General features: G+C 34.4%; 1 protein-coding gene across 3 annotated transcripts in view; it reads right to left on the bottom strand.

Annotated features, from left to right (window-relative positions):
• The window catches only part of LOC100376214 (tripartite motif-containing protein 2-like), a 39902-nt gene extending 15517 nt beyond the window's left edge, over positions 1-24385 (bottom strand). Inside the window, exon 1 of one of the 3 annotated variants that reach the window (XM_085497767.1) lies at positions 24232-24385. The gene's annotated coding sequence lies outside the window, so the exon portion shown is untranslated. Of the gene's footprint in view, positions 1-7724; positions 7778-11042; positions 11204-24231 lie in introns of those variants that run through there. The other 2 variants (XM_002734980.4, XM_085497766.1) reach the window with 2 other exon arrangements.
• Positions 24386-27130: the final 2745 nt, after the last annotated feature.

Raw genomic sequence — 27130 nt, 5'->3', positions numbered from 1 at the left:
AAATTTAAAGACTTTGTGTTGGCACAACAACACTTTTAGTTTTTTGTTTTTGTTTTTTTAATATATTTTTTGTGCCAGGCGACAGTTCCGGACATTCAGTGTCACTGTTGTCTCTCCTGCCTTTTTTTTTTTGTACGTGCAAATTGCAAGTGTTAGTGACGACACCTAGTGCATTTTGCCACAGAAGTCATATTCATGTTTGGGACTACATGACAGGGCTGTGTGGCCATCTCTCTGTCAAATGGCAATTTGTAATGCGCTGTACTATCACCATTGATATTTGCAGTTGTCATTGATGTAGTTACAGAGAGTGCAAGAGAAGGGCTGATGAGAGAGATGTTGTATGCTGATGACTTGGTCTTGATGGATGACACAATGGAGGGATTGAGGGAGAAGTTTGTGAAATGGAAAAAAGCATTTGAGAGTAAGGGTTTGAAGGTAAATCTGGGAAAGACAAAAATGATGGTGAGTGGGATGGAGGAGAAAGCCTTGGTGAGTAAGGTTGACCCATGTGGCATGTGTGGAAAGAGGGTAAAGGTAAATTCAGTGCGGTGTGTGAAATGTGGGAAGTGGATACATGGGAGATGTGCAAAGATAAAGAGGGTGACCCAAAGATTGGCAAGGGATTTTGCGTGTGGAAGATGTAAGAATGGAGCTGGAAGGGTGGTGGAACAGGAAGAAAAGTTGTGTGATGAGGTTGAGACAGTGAAGGAGTTTACATACCTGGGGGACAAGGTAAGTGTGGGTGGTGGGTGTGAGGCGGCTGTGACAGCTAGAGCAAGGTTTGCTTGGGTGAAGTTTAGGGAATGTGGAGAGCTACTATATGGGAAGAGATTTCCCTTGGAGATGAAAGGAATAGTTTATAAGAGTTGTGTGAGATCAGCATCGCTGTATGGGAGCGAGACATGGTGTTTGAGTGAAAATGAGTTGGGTACTTTAAGGAGGACAGAGAGAGCGATGGTGAGAGTGATGTGTGGGGTGAAGTTGATGGACAGAAAGAAAACTGAGGACTTGATGCAGATGTTGGGTTTGAAGGAAGCGGTAGATCGGTTGGCGAAGGCAAATGGGGTACGTTGGTACGGGCATGTGCTGAGGAGGGAGGATGGGCATGTATTAAGAAGGGCCCTTGATTTAGAGGTGAGCGGTCCAAGGAAAAGGGGAAGGCCAAAGAAGACGTGGAAGATGCAAGTAGAGGAGGAGAGTGGGAAGGTTGGGATGAGGATGAGGGATGCTTTAAATCGTGCAAAGTGGAGGGAGGGGGTAAGAGCGATTGCCACTAGTTTAAGGTGAATCCGGCCACCCTCGTCTTCGGGGACCAAATCGGATTTAAAACTCTGGACTACTACTACTACTACTACTACTACTATCCTGGCGTCAACCAGGCCCGGTTGAACACAAGCACCTGCGGACCTTAACCAAGATTCCCCCAAAGTCGCATTTGTTAGTGAGTGAATCTCGGCCAGTGGAATTGGCCTTCCCATTGAGTCTGTGGCCCACTCACCCAGGGTAGGGGTCGACCCTTTTGATGTTCAGCCTAAGGTAGGATTTGAACTTGGGTCTACCGATCAGTAGTCTGATGCGACAACCACTATGCTACCAGTGACCGGCACGACAACACTTTGATGTTTGTTCTAGAACCCAAAAAAAACAGTTACCTGTAACGTGGTATCATGCTGTATGTGATACTGTAAAATATTTAATTTTACTGGAATTTATTTTGGCAGAGAGAACAGCACATTGGAGCATTGCTCTTCTGTTCTAGGATAAAGCGTCTCGGTCATTGTATGTTTAGTTTACACACGCTGTATATCATCAAGGATTTACGAGAGAAGGGTATGAAACATTGATAGCGTACGATGATATGTGTTGAAGATCTCACAAGAAGAAAACTCCGGCGCTTTGTGTGTGTTTGAATGAGACCCAATTCCGTGCACGTCAATCGAATGTAGTTCTGACTAATAGCGTCACAGAAGGTAGATGGTTTCAAAATAAGCGAGATTTTTGCTGCATTCAGAAGAGCAAAACGCATGTATAACATGATTTGCGATTAGCACAAACACTATAACCAAAAACACAGACTCATTAATTTTAATTAGAATTCTAGAAGTGTACGTGTTTGTAATTTTGTGACCGAATCATATTTTGCATGACTCCTATAATTTGCATGTTATCTTAGTCCCATATATCAATACTTGCTTACTCTAATCTTATAAAACCTTCTCACACATCTCCATGGTGCAGCACAGGGACTGTAAAACTTTAAATGGCATTTTTACTATTTCACTGTTTTCTGATGTGTTAGAACACCAAGTACAAAGTCATTGCATATTTTTTTACACATGTTTCACATGTGTATATGTGCATGGGACCCCCATATCAGTCAGGTCATGACAGGGCAAGACAAGGTAAATGTATTTCCAGTGTTTTTTAACCCCAGTGCAAATACTGTAACACACTTTAACATGGCTACCGGTATATGCAATTTTACACTCAATGCATAAATTAACAGTATCTTAATTTGGCCAATGTACCAACAGTCTCATTGTGAGAATATACTTTATTTCAAATTATTGACATCTTGAATTAGCAAAATTCCAGGGTAGCTAAATTAGGTAAAATTATATGCTAGCTAAAAAGACATGTTTTACAGTAAACTTTAAGAATAAATGACGTTACAGTCCCTCTATCATCATTCTGGCAAAACTGACTCTCCAGTTGTATCTCTCCATGATAATGTCAACTGATATTGGTTATCTGTGATTGAGGTTTGACAGGGTGTTGTTCAAAGATATGTAATTTGATGAGAAATGTAAATAATATTATAATCTTAACATCATCATTGCTTGTATGTTTAAACATTATGAGTAGTACTACCACCTGCTTACAAATTAACTAATAAATTATCTTTCTATTTACCCCTGATTATTATTATTATACTTTTTTTGTATATTTTTTTCACTTTCAAACTGTATTTTATGTCCTTTAACTCCAATATGATATGATTTCAAAAAGATATTTTCAAATTCTATAAAAATAACTGTATAGTCGCCAGAAGCCAACTGGTCTTGAAATCGGGTCATTGCCATTAAAATAGGTCATTTGTTATTATAAACTGTCACTCATTATAGATCTCTGTGTGGTATTTGATTATGTTATTATTTTTTAATAAACAAAATTGTCAAGTGTAGCGGCATTTGAACACATTCTGCAAATATATGATCATTAATAATTCGGTAATAGCGGTAATATTAAAAGGTATACTGTGTTTGTTCTATTTGAAGCGCATCTTTTTATCATGAACATTGAACACTATGATCTAAACTTGACCCATTTCAGAATGTGTCCCATATTAAGTACCACAGTTTTAAATTTCATGTAAACAAACAATGAACATAAAGTATAAGTCACATTAGACACCTATTTAACATTATAACTGTACAATGTGTGTCCCCTTTCATGAAATAAAATAATATATTTTTTGCCATATTACCGATATTTTAAAAAAACAATGATCAAGTTCTGGGAAATTATGTCTATTTGGTGTGAAAATCACAAGAAATAAGTTGAAATGTTTTCAGCAAAAAAAAAATAATTAATAAATGAAAGGCATGCCTATATGTGTGGATGTTGATACTGCAATAGTACAATGGGTACCACATTACATATAACTGGGGCCAATTTATGGGTAATAATAAGAGACATCTGCCATAGTTATATACTGAGTGTCATTTTTGGCTGTAGACAAGGTCAGACATGCACTTCATTGTATGTACACTATTTATCAAATGTATACTGTCTGTCAACCATGTGATGAATGTGTTACAAGTGTAATTTATATACTGGTATTAAAGGTCACTATGTACTAGGAATCTAAGCATAATAACAGCACTTTTATCAACATTAAAATAATTAGGATTATAATACTTCACTTTATTTACAGACATAAATTTTATTTGAATGTTTCTGTGATGGAACACCTGCCACTATTAAAATGAATTCATTTATTACTGACAGTATCAGTATAAAATATTTTAGAATATTAATGCACAAAATGTGAATTTATTTGAATATAATCAATATACCCTGAAAATCGTTTTATTTTCGCTGCTGTCAATTTACGCGGTTTGATAATTTGAAGTTGAGTACGAAATCTCGCAAAAGGCACCATGACTCGATGTCTTAAAAAATTGCAATGGAATGGTCAGTGTTACATATTTTTGTGGTTTTCTTCAAGTTCTTGAAAATTGGTCTGTCATAAAATAAATACACTTTTACGCACAAATCTGATCCCATCCTTCGACTTTGAGGTCAAATTATAAGAGAAATTGATCTAGTAATTCAATACATTTGAAGTAATATTAATCAGACTATAAATTCCATCCATGTACATGCACTTGATCTCCAAAGTACCACATCACTGTTTACATCTAGTTAACATATTTGTACTGGCTCATTCTGCATATTTTAAATTTAATACCAGTCTGCTAAAAATACCTCATTCCCTTAGGACCTCAATTTATTATATTTGACATATTATAATCACAGTTATGGTGCCTGAGTGTCTCCAATTTGTCTTCCAACTCATACCCACATATTTTTTTATCATATGTCTATTTTTAGATCAAATAACTGATATACTTGACTTGAAATTACTATTTAATGGATATAATTAAAACTGTTTAATTAATTAATTAACTTTAGTCGTAAAAAAAAATGATATCTGTGAAAATTACTAATTTCTTTCATTGCTGGCTCTTCTATGACTCATTTTTAATTTAATATCATTTTATTTTTATAACTCAATTAATTATAGTGAGTTTTAGTTGGTTAAACTTTTTGAATGACATATTTGTCCCCATCAAAATGATGGTGCAACTTTTTCATATTTTTGGATATTTTGCTGCATTTTTTTTTTAAATTTTGACCAAATAAATATATTTTCTCATTGACTGCAGTTTCTGATCATTTTTTAAATATGAAAAAAAAACTTATTTTGCGTCAAAAAAATACGCTCCATTCATAATTGATTGCCTTATCAAAGCTGAATGTTATTATTCTTAGGACATTATCATTGTAAGTCCTGTCTAGTTATTGAACATTCGTGGATATATCACAGTTAATACATAACTGGTTCAATCTAGCCAATGTATTTGGTATACACATTTTGTATCTTGTATTTGGGGGGGGGGGGTCAAATTGAATTTTGTCCTAGGTTATGAGTTCAAGTGATAAACATGCCTCCCGGTTATAATACACTAAAAATAACAATGAAGCCAATTTGTAATATTCTAAATGGATTTATGGGCTTAATAAAATATTTTTTTCGTCCTGAATGACTCAGTTATATGTTAAATGCAGTGCAGTGTAGTTCAGTTTTGGGGGGAAAAAATCACACATTTTATCAATTGCTGCATAATGGAATAATCCGGTTTTATAAAGATGGGTCGTACCATTATGAGTGGCATGGGGGTGTTAGCTTAAATTTCATATATTTGAAAATATTACAGTTATAGAAGATGAATTATTGTACTAAATTTGATATTTTTTTTTATTTTCTGTGCAAACAGGATATCAGCTGATAAAGTCTTCAAATTTACTTATAATTAGATTATGTTAATTTCAGTTCAGTTTTGGTATCCGCCAGCATATTGGATTTCAAAAGTAACTATAATAGCATGGTATTATATTATATTTTTACTACTGCAAGAAATATTTAGTTTCTGTTCGTGTGTAATTGATATTATATGCGTACGGGGATAACTGAAGAATTTGATGCAGAAATTAATCCTGTGCTAACTGTTGACTTCACATCTATACAAATGTATTTTTTTTTTTTTTTTTTTTTTTGGTAAACTGAATACCGTGAACAGTCTATTACTTATAATATATTTTTGTTAGAAATAAAATTAAAAATGTTAAAATTGGCGATATTAAATTTTTGTTCAATACATTGTGTTGTGCATTCAACACATCACAAACTGAAAACGTTGCATGTAAAACAATAAATTTATTTTCAAGAAGAAAATAAACCTGCGGGTAAATTACTCAATTGTAATGTTAAGGGCACTCAGAGGACATTGTCCCCCCCCCCCCCCCCACACACACACATCCCATTGAAGTAACACATGTCAGATCCATAACAGAATTACTAAAATTATTTTATAAAATAATATATAGCCGGTGGGTCTACCAAATGGGCAGCTGTAGATAATGCATTTCATTGTAATATCATATTTTCCTCATGCGTATAATTTGTTTCTATGACAACCTGCCTGTCAATAATAATCTTTTGTACCAGAGAGTAAGGTAAGTGAGGTGAGTAAGTAGATATGTATAGATACAGTATCTTTCATATCATTGATATTACATCCTATTAGTAAGAAAGTGCAGTCTCTTGATAATAAATATTTTTTTTAACCCCCCCCCCCCCCACACATATATTTCAGTTTTCGGGGCGGGGCTGGCATATACAGACGCTGAACCAGAAACAAACTGATTCTTGCACCATTTTGACTTCACTTATTTTTCAACATTTTATATGTTTTTTTACCAAAATATACATTATTTTTAAAATTTGTTCCAATATTAATATACATAATACAGTTTTTCTCATTTTCTATGAAAATACAGACAGAACCATAGCCATAATATTAGCAGTATATATTTTACAAGTATGTCTCCAGGCTAGAGAAAACAACTGACTATTTGCTCGAGTCTGGAATTTTTTTTTTTTTTCGAAATGTAGACAGCATGGATGCATGCACACATGTGATATGAATACACAGTTACTAAAGGCAGCCATATTGAGAAACACAATCGTCTGTCATGTCATGCCTTTCTCTGTTAATGCATATGTGAGGTAATATGCTTCCGTGTGATAAGAAAACATTACTTTACATTTGACACCCAATGCCAGATGCCGGCTATCTCTCTTTATTGTAACGTCAAATTAGCTCCTTCCCTGAGTACGCATTGTGATTAAAATATCAATAAGGGGGAATCTCGAAATGAAAAAAATAATTTATATAAATTTCAAACAAGCATGTAAATTTTCTATTTAAATTTTTTCATTTTAATTGTTAAATTTATGTATCTAGGTTGAGCTGATTAAATCAAGCAAGTACTAAAATGACTATGTTGATTTTTTAACATGAATGTCTACTGAACTCAAACTGAAAATTGGAACATACAAGATGTATATAATAAAAAAATCATCCTAAAAAAAGGCTTTGATCGATATATTGTTGCAAATTTATATTCTCAGTTCATGTAGTGTCTCTTGGTGCAATTGAAAAACAAACATTACTGTAACAATGTAAATAGTTCAATTTGAAAAATGATACTCCTCCACTAAATGTTTTAAAACCATGGATTTCAGTTATAATTATAAAATAATATGATATAAATTGTTGCATTTTGATGGTGTTATTGTTAAAATTGTAATATAAATATTATCAAATATGTGAAAGAATTTGACAGTTTCTCTCAGATCATGTTTCACAGAAAAATAAAACCTCATGTTCTCGATGGCAAAAAAAAAATGTCTGCCATAATGAGTAATGGAAATTTGCCAAATCAGTCATTTTGTGCAGTTTACAGCTGAACTATCCTGGAAAATGGTACATTCAGAAATCTGCTGACTAGAATAATGTACACTTAATAATTTGGATAAATTTCATTTAAAATAGTAAGAATTCAGCCTAAAAATAGTCTTGTCTACTCACCACAATTCGATAGAGCATCTTGATGTTTCAATATCACAGCAGTGTATGTTAATGATATGAACAGCGGATTTTCATTTGCAATGGATTCAACCATTTATAAATAGGGGTGGCAGGTATTGTAGCTTCCTTTCAGGGTGTGTGTTCTTCAAATCATTTTGTATGCAGATCAAAAATACTTATAGGATTGAAATTATATTTTGTATTTCGTTTTGAACACCAAATTCAAATTTTTTTCAATTTGCTCGACAGTAATAGAATGTACATGGCTGGCGTCATAGACTCTTCTCAATGTTTAATATTTTCATTAAACTCAAGGTCATTACGTTTCAATAATGACTTTCTTTTAAATAGTGGGATGTTAAATTAATGTAATATTAGATGGAACTTCATAATTAGCATTCATAGAATGCATTATTGCCATGAAATAATCTTATAATGTTTTTTTTTTATTGCATGTATTATTATTATTTTTATTAGATTACATGTAGTTTAATTAAAAAAAGAAATTTCGGGAGGTAAATCTCAATCAGTTACCAGCGCATTATTTTGTACATAAAACAAGAATAATGAATTGTTTGTGGAAGGTTAAATGACTGCACGACTCGTTACAACAGCTGCAGTCTACATTGTTCATTTCCAGACACTCACAATTATAATGAAAGTCGATTTATTTATTTATTTAATAAATAAATAAATTTACAGATATGTAAATTTGGGAGGGACATGTTAATGACAATATAGTGTTACATGTATATTATATATCATGTTGTTGGTCCTTGTTGTCTCAGATGTAATCTTGGATTAGACACTATGGGTCGTCTTATAGCTCAGGATATGTCTCTTACCTCCATGCTCAAGGACAAGTAAAATTAGCATTTGGACGACGGAATAGTGACTCACTTGCCTGAACCACATACAGTCCCTTCCACAAAAGAACTGTGCCCTAACTACTAAAACCATAAATATATTTAAGAGAAGTGAGTTTAAAACTTTGTAAGTTCCGTGATCTTTTATTACATCAGTGGCTATTATGTAGGATTTTGAATCCTAACCCGCACACTTCAATGCTATTTATGTATGTATTTTCTCTAAAGTTTACATGTCAGAGGCTTTTGTAATTGGTAGGGAATTTGTTGAGAGGTCTTTAAAATAATTGACCAGTCTAGCAACCAATCTAATAACAATGTCATGTAAATCATAATTCAATCCAATATACTATGAATAAAATTTCATAATATAATTGTGATTATCATATTTGGCTAATTTCATATAAACCTTGAAAAACCCTGAAATTGCCCGAACATTTAATTTAATTTTTAAGTTTTCATAGTTGTCTACCCACTGTCACTAATTACTGTCATATTAATAATAGTTCAAAATGTTAATAGCATATTTTAATAGACACCTTCATATTACTTTTTGGGACCAATATAATATTTTATATCAATTCACAAGTATGAGGTTTGACCTGGGCACGACTTGCACTGATTACCGCCGGTGACTCCTTCGATGCCTTCCAATAACATGAAAACTACTACTTAATTAAAGCTTAGAAACATCTGAGTTCGTACTCGTTGATCTGCGCATATATCTCGCACATGCACAGCGCGACGACTACCGTGCTTTAAAGATCAGATTTTTCTGTTGCTGGGTGAATTTGCAAGAACTTTTGTTCTGCATTCTAAAGACATGTTCAAATTTGTTTTACAATTACAATTAAAGATATTTTACATAAGGTTAGAGGAAGAAACATAGGGTAATTATAGTGTGGCCACATCAGAACATTGATTGATTATTCAGACACAATACAAGGCTAGGAATTAACAATAGTCCAAGACACACAGGCTGTGAGCAAATCTTGTAATAGGACTACCATTCCCCAAAATTAAACAAATACAAATTTACTAAATACTCATACTTTTTTTTCAAATACTGTGGAATACTTTATTTTCACTGGAATTAATTTTCGCTGAAAAGGCTTTTTAGAGCGTTTTGTATGGAATTTATTTTCACTGATTTCTGATGAGTTTAATGTGAAATATAGGAAAAAAAGTATATTCGCTGGATTTTATTTTCACGGAATCATCCCTTCAGCAAAAATAAAATCCAAGCGAAAATAAAGTATTCTACAGTAAACCAATTTGTCTGAATGTTCTACACAAATAACATGTATTCATTTTCTATTGACACTTATGCATGGTTGTGAGTTCCTACAAAACCATATGGACTACCAAACAGTACCAAGTGACTAGCAGCTTTTAAAACTGTTATCAAAGCCACTTTTCATGGAATTTGTTAATTTTGGAATCTGTATTGGAGATGAGTAGAACACACGATTTCGTATTCAGGTGATGTCACTTCTCAGTCATAGGTATGCACAGCACCGTACATGATAAATGATTGACCATATATGGGTGAAGTCTTTACTCATTGAGAAGCAGACTTTAAGTCGCGTGTTCCCATAAATCCTAAATCGTGTCTGCAATAATTTGTTACGCTCTTTTCTTTATTATTAAAAATTGTCAAAAACATTTAACGTACATTTCCCCCCAGTAGGTAATAGTATTGGTCATCATTACAGTACATTCTGTGAATTTATAAATGGGTGTGGTCACTTCAGACAGTTAATTTCTAATTTAATACCTAACAGTTGCTTTGTAATGTCACCATAGCAGTTAACATGTGGTCATCGTCAGTAACAGTGTTACCACTATGCTGTAGCAAAAACAGATCTGTTTACTTAACATTCTACAAACCAGAATTTAAAGTTTTACATTGATATAAAGTCCTGTGATTTCAAATTATCATATTACAATATATAAAATTTATTGTTTTAGTTATGATTTTTTTATTTAATTGACTGAATATTGGAAACTGACCTTGTCATTATATTAGTGATATTTAATGTTTATAAAGAAACTACTCCAGCCATGCCTTGTCATGATGTCATCTCAAATCAATCATACAGACAGGGTTAATTTATGTAGCTGAAAGCAGTGAACCACTCCTAGTCTGTATCTTTCATGCTTACATCATATGTATAAATAATCACGATTTCAACATTAAATGACATTTTTGACCGGCTGTCCTTCATTATCAATGTATGCTACGACTAATGATGTCATTCAATTGGACAGACACGCTGTTGATGTTGATGCAGTATTAATACTGACATTATTAGCCCATCACAATTTAATAAGGTCCTTCCCTTCAGCTCACAATTTATGCATTATTAAAACATTACAATTAATTAATAGTGTCAGACGTACAAGATGCAGTTTGGCTAATCTCTGAGAATGCAGTCGTTTTCTTATTTACCTTAATTGTCCAGCATGTTTGCTGTCCGTCTATCCATCAACGGGTGTTCAATGTTCGGCATATAGAATTTTCGGCAGCTAAGCGATGTTGAAGTAATTATTATCTAACGCACTCACTAGACTGCTTTATCTTCTTGGTTTCTAAGCAGCAATGCTGCCTTTGTCAGGTATCCCCTATGCTGCCTCCAGAATGCTCTAGGCTAAACCATGACCATACAGGGGGTGTCATAATGGAGGGGCATTTACAATTTCAGTTGAAGCAACTCTTAGAGCCATCAAATATTATTTCAGAATGGATATGAATGTGATTTGTGTTTTTAGAGCATCAGTACTGTTTAGAAAAAGACAATAATAATAATATGTCACCCCTGCTTCTATAATGGTATGTTCCACAGTGTTATTTTGTCACACTTGTGTTATGAGAAGAGTATCTATGTCATGGAACAACTTAATAAAAGTTTATTTGTTGACTTTGGTTGATTGTTCCGGTGTGGCTGGCAAACAATATAAAACAGAAAGTTGAAGGGTAACTAGAAAAAGAAACATGATAAATTTTGTAATATTTTAAAGGCCGGTAGTCATCACGCCACGCAATTGTGTTGATAAACATTGATTTTCTCATAATCTAATGTGCTTTTCTAATGAAATCACGAGTATGAGTTTTGCCCTAGGTGCCACTTGCACAAATTACCACAGGCAGCTTTTTCGATACCTTCCAAACACCAAAAAATTACCTAATTAAAGCTTGGTAAGCTCTCAATGTGTACTTGTTGGTGTGCCCAATAGTCAAAATAACCATCTTTGTTTATATGAGACCATGCGCAGCTTGACGACTATCACTTTTTTTGTGTTTTTTTTAGAAAAATACAGACTTCATTGTTGGATGAAGAGTTACATGTAGCTAGATATTTCCTTTGACATAAAAATTAGTATGAAGAAAAAAAATATACAATGAATCAATGGTCAAGAAAAAAAAACAGAAAAAAAACTAAAGCTTAAGGACAAAATAAATAAATTTTTCCAAGCAATCGACAATGTAGCTATCTTTAGTGTAGAGCCAGCATTTAAATTTCTTAAGAGTTGATACCTTGCAAAAACTGTCATTATAAATTAAATTGCTAATTCAGCTTCAAATTTAGTGCAAACTTGACCAATCTGACTATTTTTACATGAAATTCATCACCAATAGTTCATAACATAGAGAATAAAATTTATATATGTTGTACATCTTGTTATATCGTTCAGAGGAGTCTCAACAACTACCCCAATTAAAGTACACTTTTCAACCTTTGTGTTCACTGTGACAGTTACCAGGCAGTGAAAGTGTCCGGAAGACGTCCCGCCCTGAGAATAAGCAGTTGCATTACATATCATTCACTATCAATCACTGTGCAGTTTCTGTTACTAAATCTGTAACTTGAGTCATTTTTGAATTTTAATCTGTGTAGTGATATATATGATAAGTAATTATTGATATTCCTTATAACAGGGGAATAGTGCTGTGCATCTCAAGAGAACTTTAGTGTAATACCTACATGTAATAACAACTTTTCATTGATTGAACATTGTGCTTGCCCAGCCCTGATAGTAGGAAGGACTATGGGAAAGATTATGGCACATAATGGCACCAGACTGTTCATGGTTGAACAATTCACTAGGTGCCACTGAATGGCAAACAGTTGAACAGTTTGTATGGTGGCACCAGACTGCTGATGGTTGAACAATTCACTAGGTGGCACTGGATGGCAAACAGTTGAACAGTTTGTATGGTGGCACCAGACTGCTCATGATCGAACAATTCACTAGGTGGCACTGGATGGCAAACAGTTGAACAGTTTGTATGGTGGCACCAGACTGCTCATGGTTGAACAGTTCACTGGGTGGCACTGGATGGCAAACAGTTGAACAGTTTGTATGGTGGCACCAGACTGCTCATGGTTGAACAGTTCACTAGGTGGTACTGGATGGCAAACAGTTGAACAGTTTGTATGGTGGTGCCAGACTGCTCATGGTTGAACAGTTCACTAGGTGGTACTGGATGGCAAACAGTTGAACAGTTTGTATGGTGGCACCAGACTGCTCATGGTTGAACAGTTCACTAGGTGGTACTGGATGGCAAACAGTTGAACAGTTTGTATGGTGGCACCAGACTGCTCATGGTTGAACAATTCACTAGGTGGCACTGGATGGCAAACAGTTAAACAGTTTGTATGGTGGCACCAGACTGCTCATGGTTGAACAATTCACTAGGTGGCACTGGATGGCAAACAATTAAACAGTTTGTATGGTGGCTCCAGACTGCTCATGATTGAACAATTCACTATGTGGCACTGGATGGCAAACAGTTGAACAGTTTGTATGGTGGCAGCAGACTGCTCATGGTTGAACAATTCACTATGTGGCACTGGATGGCAAACAGTTGAACAGTTTGTATGGTGGCACCAGACTGCTCATGGTTGAACAATTCACTGGGTGGCACTGGATGGCAAACAGTTGAACAGTTTGTATGGTGGCAGCAGACTGCTCATGGTTGAACAATTCACTGGGTGGCACTGGATGGCAAACAGTTGAACAGTTTGTATGGTGGTGCCAGACTGCTCATGGTTGAACAGTTCACTAGGTGGTACTGGATGGCAAACAGTTGAACAGTTTGTATGGTGGCACCAGACTGCTCATGGTTGAACAATTCACTAGGTGGCACTGGATGGCAAACAGTTAAACAGTTTGTATGGTGGCACCAGACTGCTCATGGTTGAACAATTCACTAGGTGGCACTGGATGGCAAACAATTAAACAGTTTGTATGGTGGCTCCAGACTGCTCATGATTGAACAATTCACTATGTGGCACTGGATGGCAAACAGTTGAACAGTTTGTATGGTGGCACCAGACTGCTCATGGTTGAACAATTCACTGGGTGGCACTGGATGGCAAACAGTTGAACAGTTTGTATGCTGGCACCAGACTGCTCATGGTTGAACAATTCACTATGTGGCACTGGATGGCAAACAGTTGAACAGTTTGTATGGTGGCAGCAGACTGCTCATGGTTGAACAATTCACTATGTGGCACTGGATGGCAAACAGTTGAACAGTTTGTATGGTGGCACCAGACTGCTCATGGTTGAACAATTCACTGGGTGGCACTGGATGGCAAACAGTTGAACAGTTTGTATGGTGGCAGCAGACTGCTCATGGTTGAACAATTCACTGGGTGGCACTGGATGGCAAACAGTTGAACAGTTTGTATGGTGGTGCCAGACTGCTCATGGTTAAACAGTTCACTAGGTGGCACTGGATGGCAAACAGTTGAACAGTTTGTATGGTGGCAGCAGACTGCTCATGATCGAACAATTCACTAGGTGGCACTGGATGGCAAACAGTTGAACAGTTTGTATGGTGGCACCAGACTGCTCATGGTTGAACAGTTCACTGGGTGGCACTGGATGGCAAACAGTTGAACAGTTTGTATGGTGGCACCAGACTGCTCATAGTTGAACAATTCACTAGGTGGCACTGGATGGCAAACAGTTGAACAGTTTGTATGGTGGCACCAGACTGCTCATGGTTAAACAATTCACTGGGTGGCACTGGATGGCAAACAGTTGAACAGTTTGTATGGTGGCACCAGACTGCTCATGGTTGAACAATTCACTAGGTGGCACTGGATGGCAAACAGTTGAACAGTTTGTATGGTGGCTCCAGACTGCTCATGGTTGAACAATTCACTATGTGGCACTGGATGGCAAACAGTTAAACAGTTTGCACGGTGGCACCAGACTGCTCATGTTTGAACAATTCACTAGGTGGCACTGGATGGCAAACAGTTGAACAGTTTGTATGGTGGCACCAGACTGCTCATGATTGAACAATTCACTAGGTGGCACTGGATGGCAAACAGTTGAACAGTTTGTATGGTGGCACCAGACTGCTCATGGTTGAACAATTCACTAGGTGGCACTGGATGGCAAACAGTTGAACAATTTGTATGGTAGCACCAGACTGCTCATGGTTGAACAATTCACTATGTGGCACTGGATGGCAAACAGTTGAACAGTTTGTATGGTGGCACCAGACTGCTCATGGTTGAACAGTTCACTAGGTGGTACTGGATGGCAAACAGTTGAACAGTTTGTATGGTGGCACCAGACTGCTCATGGTTGAACAATTCACTGGGTGGCACTGGATGGCAAACAGTTGAACAGTTTGTATGCTGGCACCAGACTGCTCATGGTTGAACAATTCACTATGTGGCACTGGATGGCAAACAGTTGAACAGTTTGTATGGTGGCAGCAGACTGCTCATGATTGAACAATTCACTATGTGGCACTGGATGGCAAACAGTTGAACAGTTTGTATGGTGGCACCAGACTGCTCATGGTTGAACAATTCACTGGGTGGCACTGGATGGCAAACAGTTGAACAGTTTGTATGCTGGCACCAGACTGCTCATGGTTGAACAATTCACTATGTGGCACTGGATGGCAAACAGTTGAACAGTTTGTATGGTGGCAGCAGACTGCTCATGGTTGAACAATTCACTATGTGGCACTGGATGGCAAACAGTTGAACAGTTTGTATGGTGGCACTAGACTGCTCATGGTTGAACAATTCACTAGGTGGCACTGGATGGCAAGCAGTTGAACAGTTTGTATGGTGGCACCAGACTGCTCATGGCTGAACAGTTCACATGTTTGCACCAGACTGTTTATGGTTCACCTTTATAACTCATGCTTGAGAAAAACTTGCACTTAGCCAAGAACAAGCCAGGGGGAGCTACAGTTGTTAACATATGCCTTTAGATAAACCAATATTAAATGACCTAGTTTACCCCATAGTAGGATAGTAATAGCCTCTGGCATGACCCGGTCCCAGAACTAAATGGTAATAGACTCTGGTATGTCTGGGCTCCAATCAACTTTAGTCCGGGTCCTCTTTTCTTTGTATATTATAGAAATTAAATGAAACTTACTCCTACAGCATAAATCAATCAACACAATCAATAGTGTGAGTGATTCCAGTTAGTTCAGTAATCTGTTGTTAAGTAGCTCTGGTTGACATGTATGATTCAGTTTCCCAGTATTACAGCATATTATAATGATTCCCATCCCAGTCAATAAGTCAGAATAAGAAATTACTAAAGAAGATGTCATATTTGTAAATATCGAGACATGGAAGATGAGGAACATTTTTTGCTCAAATGCAATCGTTATAAACATGAAAGAAACATTTTCATAAATAATTCCTATAAACAACAAAACAGATGAAGAAAAACAAACATTCATTTTGGGGAATAAGGATGTGGAAATGAAAATAGGGAACCAATTTATTTTGTCGTCTTATATCACGTCATTAAAAACAATTTGTATTTGATTTTACAATTAGTTACCATGGAAATGCATCAGAACATGTGCTGTTAGGTTCAATTCTATCAACAGAGAAAATAGGTTTATAGTGGGAATCCTGCAATGGTATAATGGTGAGGTGATGCAGGACTAAATGAACCTAGGCTGGCCAAGATTCCTGATGAGCTACTCTATGTCTGTCTGTGTATGCAGTGAAATTGCTCAGGAAAACCAATCATCAGGGCCTCAAGAACTGTCAACTATACAGTTACTGTCTTTAATTGTGGCCTCATAGAAAGAAAATTTCATCTAAGTGCTGAAACAATCATAGACAACATGTAATTCAGTTACTTACCCACAAATGACATTTATAATGTAACTTAGGTATATGTGGCAGCTACAAGAGCCATTAAACTCCTGTATCTTTAGTGCCCACCAACACTCAGGACTATTTGCTCCATGGTTGTAAAATGATAAGAAGCAGCTTGAGTGGATATTGAGTTTCTCAAATTACCTTAACTCTTTAAGGGTTTCCGACCTTTGACCTCAGACTGATCAAGTTTATGGCAGCCCTTGTAAATGTCAAAGAGCAGTGAGATTTGACAGACCTAACATTGGATGTACTAATATCTTGGGGTGGGAGGTGGGGACTATATTACTGTATTCTCAACAGCTTTCAAAATGCTGATAAAAATGATATGAAAATGAGCAATTTTTGTTGTATTGATAGTAACGCAAAGATGAATAATATACATATTTATGCTCGCACTGAAATCTTTATGAGCCCCCCTCCCTCCGCATAAATAGAATTTTCCTTATCCTATTATGCCACCATGAAGAGGCTGAGATGAACAGTGGTTGCCCAGTAACCGGTTTATAGACACTCAATCAAATGGAAGTCTTAAATGATTGGCATTCTTGGGAATACCACCAGTCTTAGTGCTATGCAGCGGAACACTGTGTGTGTGTTTCATATATGCAACATGATGCGAGTTGAATCCAAACTTCTGTTCCCTACTGTTTTATTTGTCATAAGGGCTTGATACCACTCCCTAGCGACATGAAATAGCTGTAGAAGATTGTGGAAGCATTGGGGAGTTACATACATTGCAATTAAACACATTTCAGCTTATTTAATGACCAGTTCTCTGCATCTTTTCTCCTGTGCTGTATCTGTTGGGATGGAGGAGGTACGGGTATTGTATGTATTCTGTGGATAATTACGATTGTCGAGGTAACCCCTAACAATAGAGTGTGTGTGAGGCTGTACAAATCAGTTCCTGGTTGCCATGGTATTCCATTAATAAGAACAAATTGCATATGTGAAATGACTGTGAGGTCTGTGTACACATGGATACAAATGTGATAATAATTCTCTGACTCAGTAAGTAGCAAGCTTTTTACTCACCCCCAGCATTTACCAATTGACACAATATTATACAGCGCCCTCAAGTATATTGAATTTGTTATATGATTTCATAATTTTTTTACTTTATCATTGTCTTAAACAGATACCCTTTAAATTATATTTTATAAGCCTTTAAATTATATTTTGTAAGCCTCTTGTTTAGTTTTCAGTTGGCATGTTATTTACACTAAAACGTGCTGAAGATAACTATTTTGTCCTAGAAAAGACCTTTGAAGATACCTTAGAGATGTGCTATATATGAAATTAATAAAATTAAAAATATATAATAGTACAATAATAAGTCAAAATGAAATATAGATAAAATATAAAATGTTCTTCCACTGTTAGTAGCCATTAAAAACATACTTGTACGCATTAGAGTTTTCACCACTATTCCTATGTGTCTTTTGTAATTTTTCACTACATCTCTCTTAATCATGAAAATAACTCAATGAGAATGTAGCTATCATTTGGTGATTCTTTTGACTATATTAAACATGGTCCCAGATGAAATATATAACTTATTAAAGTTTATTTACATAAAGTTTTAGGCTAAGGAACGAGACATTGCGTCAAACTATTGATGGCTAGGTTTTCATATTTTTTATAGTAATTTTCGTGATGGTCTGATGGCCTATATACCCCCCCCCCCCATACATATATATTAATAAATTTTATTATTTTAACTGACAAAGAACAATACTCATTGTTATCAATTGACAGCAATTTCAATTCATATCCAACTGTGTGTTTATGCTCAACTCATGTCATTGCTGACCTAGGATATGCTATAGGAGGAACATGATTACTCGGTATTAAAATCAAGACACAAGAGAGCTAAATTATGATCACTTTCTCAATTCAGACCATATTGACAAGATTTTAATAGTGAAAGAGATCAAGCCATTTCCAGTTTGCCAGCCATTCTCAGAAGTCAAGGTCTGATCAGATGATGGCATATTGCTTATACATGAAATATATATATATGATAAAACCTGGACTGGATGTGGTTTAAATTCTGCTACACTCACTAATATGGCTAGCACACTTGCAAGCTCAGGCAGACAAATAAGCTAGGCCAGCAAAGCTATATTCTGTTCAAGATTAATTATATATATATATCTGATGTTGTATACTATAATGTTTTGTCATAAAGTAAATTTTTAGTATTGCACTGGGTTTCTGTAGACTGCAAAAGTGGATTTCCAAACATCACATGGTCTTTCTACGTCTGATTACATTATTCTGGGCAACAATCACCCATATAGATGCATGTCTGTGACAGTGATTTCCGATGTGCACAGCTGAATCTAATACCTTACAAAAACAGTGTGAATGAATGGGTAAATTGGAATAATACATAAATTCTTCTCCCCAGTGAATTCAACTTCAAACCGAATCATAATTAATGAATTTTTACATCCTGCGTCTAAGTGAAACCTACTGATGTTGCATTAATTCCGTGTCCTCAGTTTGACCCCATTGTTCATATCAGCAGCTGAGATATCGTTCTATTATATAACAATCGATCTATCACAGTGCAGGAGGCAAATTTTATTTTTTGTTCAATTTACATCATAATACTTCATAATATTATAATGTATGTCTTCTTATCTGTAAATTATACATGTGTTCTTTTGTAAGGAATAATTTAGGATAAATAGAGGATATCCAATGAGTGACAATCTGATATCAGATTTTATAAATGGTTGTAGTCGTATTCATATGTTCTGAGCCTTTGATGAGGAACCTATCAAAATGACTACATGAGTTTAATATATTCAATGTCACACGATAACAAGTTGGAGATCCTTATTCACGTGTTCGTTTTGTAGCTTTTTGTCATCATGTACGCTCTGTGAGCATGTACACACATTTTTAGCATGTTCTGTATTCATTTGCATATTTGAACGAGTTCATTGAATATATTTTATTTATAACTATTGCTGGCTGAAAATTTTGCTGATTTTAAAGGGAAATCAATATATTTTCGGTTTTATTAAAAGACACGTTAGTAACATTTCATTAGTTTTGGAAGTAACTCTTTTTCAGCAGATTTGCTATATCGGTGAAAGTAATCCTGTGCTGTTCCTAATTAAGGTTGGGAGAATTAAAAATTGTGAGGTGAATTTAACACCCAAACGAAAGTTAGTGAATCTCTGAAATTACCAGCATATGGAGGATACATTACCATTTACCATATTTGAAAACAGTTATTGAAAAAAAGTACCATCAATAGCCCATTGGATATCGTGATGGGATATCAAAAATATCTAATGGGTTGTATCACATGATACACGGGATAATCAACATGTATGATTTTCTTTATTACATGTATTTTAATTATTTACCAATTAAGTTTTTACCGGTGCATAAATATTACACGTATGTTGCAATATCACTGTACTGTGTGGACTCCATTACAAAGTTACAATACATTCGTGTAGCCAATAAGCCTTATATGGGAGTTACAGTGAGTATGATACTGTGAATTGATGTCATGTGATGTCAGTGTCACTTTGAACCTTTTTCACAGTACATGTCTCATCCCATGCTAATAAATTGTGTCTTGCAAACAACAACCTATGTCCTATTTCTTTGTCCTGTTTCAAGTTGATTAATAATACATAATATAAATTTTATTTTAAAATAGTTAGCAACTTTGGATATGTATATCAGCTCGTTTTTTATCGTAGTATGGTGAAAGTGTATGATACCTGTGCCATAATTCACGTTTCACAATCATCATACTTTGCTATTCTGCACTTTTTTTTTAAACATTTTGCACATCATTTTGACTCAACAAATGAAAATCTTTTTTTAGGGCTATCTGCCATCTCGTATTATGTGCCTTTTAACAAGTATTGAAATACCTAGTTACTAATGAGTGGCAACAAGATCTGGATGCTGCTTGTCTAAATTAATGGCACAATTTGTCAATGTACACTTATTGGTCAAAGGATTGACGTGGGTGGTCAAGTTATATCCAGTAACTGGCTATTTGAAAGTCCACAGACAAAACTTGAGGTATACAAAACTTGAGGTTTTTGCACGTATTTTGTCCAATTTTCAATTCAAAATGGAATCAGAATATTAAAAGCTCAACATTTTGTCCACTTTTTATTTGCTTTATATTATTTTGTATTTTATGTGTTGAAGCTTTCACTCAGAAAATATCTAGATTTTGTTTTGCTTGTATTTGAACATGTTCTTGTTTGAAATGCAAACACAACTTTGGTTCAGTCATTTTTATTTTAATGTGCTTATCTTCAGTGAATGAAAATAAAACATTTGATTTTGTTTTTGGTTAAATGCTTTTCTCATAAAAAAAGTAAACAAATTTTGTTGATAATGGTCATTATTTGAATGCAACCAAAACTTTTTTGCTTTTATGTAATTTTTATTCTTTTGTTCTCTTTTGAATGCTAACAAAATGTTGATTTTTTTGTTTTTATTTAAATGTTTGTCACTTAAAAGAGACACGTTTGATTATCATTTTTTTTAATGATTTTCATTGAAATGCAATCAAAACCTTGATTCTTTTGTTTTTATTTGAATGTTCGTCTCTTAAAGAGACACATTTGATTGTCATTTTTTGACCTTGATTCTTTTGTTTTTGTTGAATGCTTTTTTTTTTTTATTGCTAAAATTGTTTTGATTCTTTTGTTTTTATTTGAATGTAATGCATTTTGACACTGCCTCAAATTGTGGCTATTTGCATATTTGAATTATATCTGCTGAATTTATACCTTTAAAAGGACATCCCTTTAATCATTGGTGTTAACATTCAGACTTGTAGTGTAGTCCTGTGTGTTTGTTGTAGTACAGTACTCTGTTTGTAGTATAGTGTAGTACTCAGTGTTTGTTCTTTTTCTCATAGGTAGAATGTAAGCATTGTATAGTCTTTACTGAATAGCACCTGTCTAGAGGGCACTGTCCTCTATGACCTCAACAATTGAGTCAATGTCAAAGCTGACTTTATTTATTATCAGAAGACCATTGTGTGAAATTCAAATGAAACATTTAACTTCACATTTATATGTAGTTATCTTGCTAATCTGATTAAAATAAGATCCTTGTTTTTTTTGTTTTTTTTGTATATTTATTTTATTTTATTGAAGTTTTGGTAATTGTGAAAGCCAACATGTAAGGCCGAATTGAAAAAAAAATCACAAAATCAAAATCAAAGTGAAATAATAAAAAGGCATTAATAACAAAAGTAATAAAAAATAAAATAAATAACCAAAATAATTAAAGCCCGTACACTACATCAGATTTTAATCAGATTGTTACCTTGCATGCTACAAGATTCAAGGGAATGGTCACTTTGAGCCAAAAATAAAGATCCTGGTAGATTGTGGTTCACCATACATGACTGACTATTATCACCGGAATCTACCTGTGTCATTGACTATGATATTTTATTACTAATCATAGCAGTCAATAATCGACAATCAAATACAACAACTAAACAGTCGTTCGTCAGCTGAGTACATACATTGATTCTCACGTAGCACGTTGGAGCGAAAAATATTTGTATACACTAAGGGTTCATTATTTAAAACTAAAATATTTGTATCACTAGACATTAAAATCTAAATCTAAATATATATGGTTTATTATGAGATTACTGACATTACATTGAAAATGTCAGGTATTAGTGCATTGGTCATCAGAACCATATGTATGATATACGAGTCAAATACTTATGTACTGTAAAATACTTTACTTTCCCTTCAAATTAATATTCACTATTTTTGCTGGAGGGATGATTCAGTGAAAATAAAATCCATCGAATATACCCCCCGGTACCTATTTTCCTATATTTTACATTCACCTCGTCAAAAATCAATGAAAATAAATTCCATACAAAATATCCAAAGTGAAAATTAATTCCAGCTAAAATAAAGTATTTTACAGTATTAAAAGTCACTAAATCCAAGCCTTCAGAATGTAGTTCATGTGTCTGTGTAACCTAATATTATGTTGGAATATAGTTTCCTAACTTAGAAAATAAAATGATGCCATGATTATAGTTCAACATTACCACAGCTGTTGGATAATAGTATTGACAATTGAACAAAACAACACTATATTTGTGTTGACATGCAGTTTGTTACTAATGGATGACACCTAGATCGACAGCTGGTGGTATCGGGACTTGGACCAGCAAACTGTGCCGTCATTAAGGCTTGTCAACAACCTGTCATGATTGCAAAATGAACAGGTTATTTCATTCACCTTCGAGATTTTACCTCTAACCCAAAGTATGAAATGTATGCTATAGCCAAGTGCATATTCACTTTTATATTAAGTGTGTTCGTAAGCATTGCAATTCTGTATATAAAATATGTGGGGGTTGGGGGTGGTGTCTCTCATAATGTCTTATATATGCATGGCAATGTTTTAGTGCTTCACCTCACTGTTATTGTCTGCATTGCTACAAACTCGCTAATCCTTTTACATAAAGTAGTGGTTTACACACAAAAAGCTTGTCTCATCTGAATTGCAGCTATTGACAAAGCGAGAAGTAATAACCCAACGCAGATGCTGTAAATTACATTCAAGTTAGTGGATGTCTCGATGTCTACTCTGTGGTTTAGTTATTAAGGCTGTATAGCAACAAAGGCAACTATGTTAAGACAGAATACTACTTGTGAGTCTTTTTTCATGTGTGAATATTTTAGCACGTATAGCAGTGATAATTTTTCATATCATAATCTGTCTGTTCTGTATGTTGAAATTTTTTGATTTACTGCCGATCTGTTTTTGAGAAAAAAAGTTAAAACAATGTGCATAAAATGCCCTTTTAAAAGTAGTTTCCATAAAAAAAATTTCATTTAAAATTCACTGAAAACATTGTCAACTTGTTAATACTTTTAGACATCAAAAAATACCTTGTAAGACACTATAATAATATTTATATATCTTTTTTCTCTATATGTCACTGAGCAAAATTTTGAAATATTGGGAAATATCCTTGCCATAGGAAACAATGGTAAATGTCCTAAAACAGACAAAACATTTCCACTATATTTTATTGATCGATTTTCTTCAAACTTAGTACAGTGACACCTGGCTTTACGGATGTGAGTGAAAGCATTGCAAAAGTTGGGGAATTTATATACACATCATTGTTTTAGTTAAAAGCTACTTTAATGTTATTTTAAGTTATACATTATATAAATATTGCGAGAATAAAGCATGGTATTCTCTTAAATTGTGATTAAATGGTTGAAAACACTGATCACAACAGGTGACGCTTACATAGAAACTCCACAATGAGAACCAAAATGATGGGTAACACACTGTGTTAAAGGAGCATGGTAACATTTAGTGAATTAGTAAAGAATCATCAGAAACAAAGATGGGAATAGGGAAAAACTATGACTGATAAAATCTTCAGTATTGACAAGGTAAACTTTTGATATCACTCACCTATCTCCAGTTGGGAACTCATGGTTGTCTTGTTTGATTCTTCACAATAAAGGAAACTGAAGTACGGTGTATGTGTAATAGGAACTGTAAAGCATTGATATATGTCACACACCTCCTCTACAGACGACTTGTAAGACGCTGTACGTACTACACCCGACTGACAGATGGTCTCAACGTAGTCGGGAACAATTGTATACCCATGTTTGTTGTTGCACTCTCACGGATTTTGAACAAGTACACAAGAAAAACAACTGGGCATGACAAGAATACCAAGTGATCGTTAACAATGAATGATCTTATGCAGCTACAATGCCAACAACAATCACGTCTCTTTATGACACAGTTTTCACAATTAAATTTCATTATGAAACTTTTTTCATATGCCTTGAATGGCTTGATGTCTCGTAATGAATGACTTTCATATCATTTGGGATTACTACCTAACTTTATGAGTATTTTTTTAAACTTGACTTGCATGTAGCATGGGTGATTTACCATTTTCTTCATATTCAAAAAATGTTTTCAGTTCATAATATTTTACACCCCTTTTCAATCAGTAATTATGCCAACATTGATGTTAGTATTATCTCAATTCAAATATTACAAAACTTACTTTATTTATTTGTATAAACTGGTGATACAAAAACCTAAATTTTCTGATAGTATCTTCTATACAATTGACAGCCACCTGTTGTATGTAAGGGGCTGTGGATACCATGCACACTGCAAACATAATCTTTTCAATTAAAAGAGGACGTTTTAAATCATCTGTTTACTATTCAGATATTATTTAGTTGAAATTGAAACTCATCTTTATATTTTAGTATTCATCTGTGAAATATAATTAAGAATATAATAAAAATAAAAAAACAATCTTGTATTTTTTTGATTCTATTCTATTCTATTCTATTCTATTCTATTCTATTCTATTCTATTCTATTCTATTCTATTCTATTCTATTCTATTCTATTCTATTCTATTCCATTCCATTTCATTCCATTCCATCTATTCCATTCCATTTCATTCTATCTATTCCATTCCATCCAATTCTATTCTATTCTATTCTATTCTATTCTATTCTATTCTATTCTATTCTATTCTATTCTATTCTATTCTATTCTATTCTATTCTATAATGTTGTGTACATCTGTAAAACTGACATGATTGAATATATATATATATATATATATATAAATAAATAACATTGTGGTGTGAAGAATTCTCATACTAAAGTCACTTGCAAAGTCATATTGTATAATGAACACAAGTCATTCTATCACTGCCAGTCACAATGCTGTGAGAAAACTACTACGCAGAAAGCAATCACTTTGATTCTGGTATGGTCACAACACATACACAATTATCTTGAGTTAACGAGTCATCGGGTCAAATGATATATCTTTGTAAGGGGGGAAGTATGCTTGATAGTCTCTACCCGGTAATTTTGTATCAATAAAACTGGTGCATGCTATTCTTTATTAGTCCTATCAAAGTTTATTTTTTGTTCAAGTCAGGTTTAAATAATTGAATAAATTTTATCACAGTTTGTCGGGGAGTTCACTTTCTGGATGTTTTAGACTATATGTAGTTAATAGTCATAATAGGGTTCAAGTTGAATTTAAAAGATAATAGTGACAATTTCACTTGGAATATATCACACTACATGTGTGTACCTATCTTTTTGACGTCTCGTGTCCATGATAACTTATTGATTATTGAACAATCCATATCAATGACAAATCATTTGGTTTCTAGTTGCCATGACAACCATATCTGAATTGTTAATTTTGTATTTTGAAATGATTGCCCTTGAAAAGGACAGATCACGACAGTCAGTTTCATTGACCTACCACCTATATGCAGGTGTTTTTTCGGATCTTGGTTCATACGCTCACAGTAATGACCTTTAACGCTGGCACAGAGAAATAACAAAAGCAACTGCCAAAATGCACCAAATTATGTACCCTCCAATTCACAGCAATTGGACTGTTCTTTCGTATACACGAGGGAAATCAAAATAAATAATTGTTTGTATTATGGAGCAGGGTTAGAAACTATAATTTGAAACTATAAATTTTTTAAAGAGTCATGTGTACTTGATGTAGTATATTGATGCAAAAATATGTTTAGTAATATTTCTCAGAAGACATTAGTCCTATTATTCCTGTGTCTGAAAATATGTTTGAGAAGTTATGCAGTAATTTTATGTTTTTGTTGACAGTATTTTCTGTAGGGTTTAATCCTTTTTTTTCAATTTTGTTCAAAGTGATAGTAAATCGTTGTCAATTTAGGCCACTGAAATGACCTTTTTTTGACCTTTGTGTATCATTCTAACCGCACAGCATAGCCATACATGTTAGAGTACCGCCTACCGCCTACTAGTACTACTATATGCTTGTGTTATCAATGGCAATATATATGACCATTTTATGAATGGCGAGATTTAACAATAGTTCAATACTCAGGAGAATCCTTGTAACGATGTCAAATTAGACAAAAAAACAATTTTTTTCATTTCTAATGTACTCTGTTTTTGTAAGGAAATGTTGTGAGCTATTATGGAGATGTTCACTTCGATATAGTCGGTATGTGCTAACAAGATGGTTGCTCTGAATGTACTTTTTACGGGAACAGATCGGCATTCTATAACGTTCTTTAAATCATTTTCTTTTGTGTACCAAATTTTGTAAACAAGACTTGAAAGATCTAAACACAGAGAACTTCTGATTGGTACATTTGTGTTACTTGTCACAATGCACAATATTTTTTCAAACTATGTTGCCAAGTTTGGCAGTGGCTAATATATCTGATTCAGTGCAGTAACAAAAGGCACAGAATACAATGCAGTTTGCATGTACACTACAAATACCAGGAAAAATAAGTTTTGTTTTTGTTTTTT

Source organism: Saccoglossus kowalevskii, chromosome 4, assembly GCF_978046115.1.
Source record: "Saccoglossus kowalevskii chromosome 4, keSacKowa6.1, whole genome shotgun sequence".
Classification (NCBI taxonomy): Eukaryota; Metazoa; Hemichordata; class Enteropneusta; family Harrimaniidae; genus Saccoglossus; species Saccoglossus kowalevskii.
The sequence above is the reverse complement of the archived record's forward strand: the minus strand, read 5'-3'. Positions and strand labels throughout refer to the sequence as shown.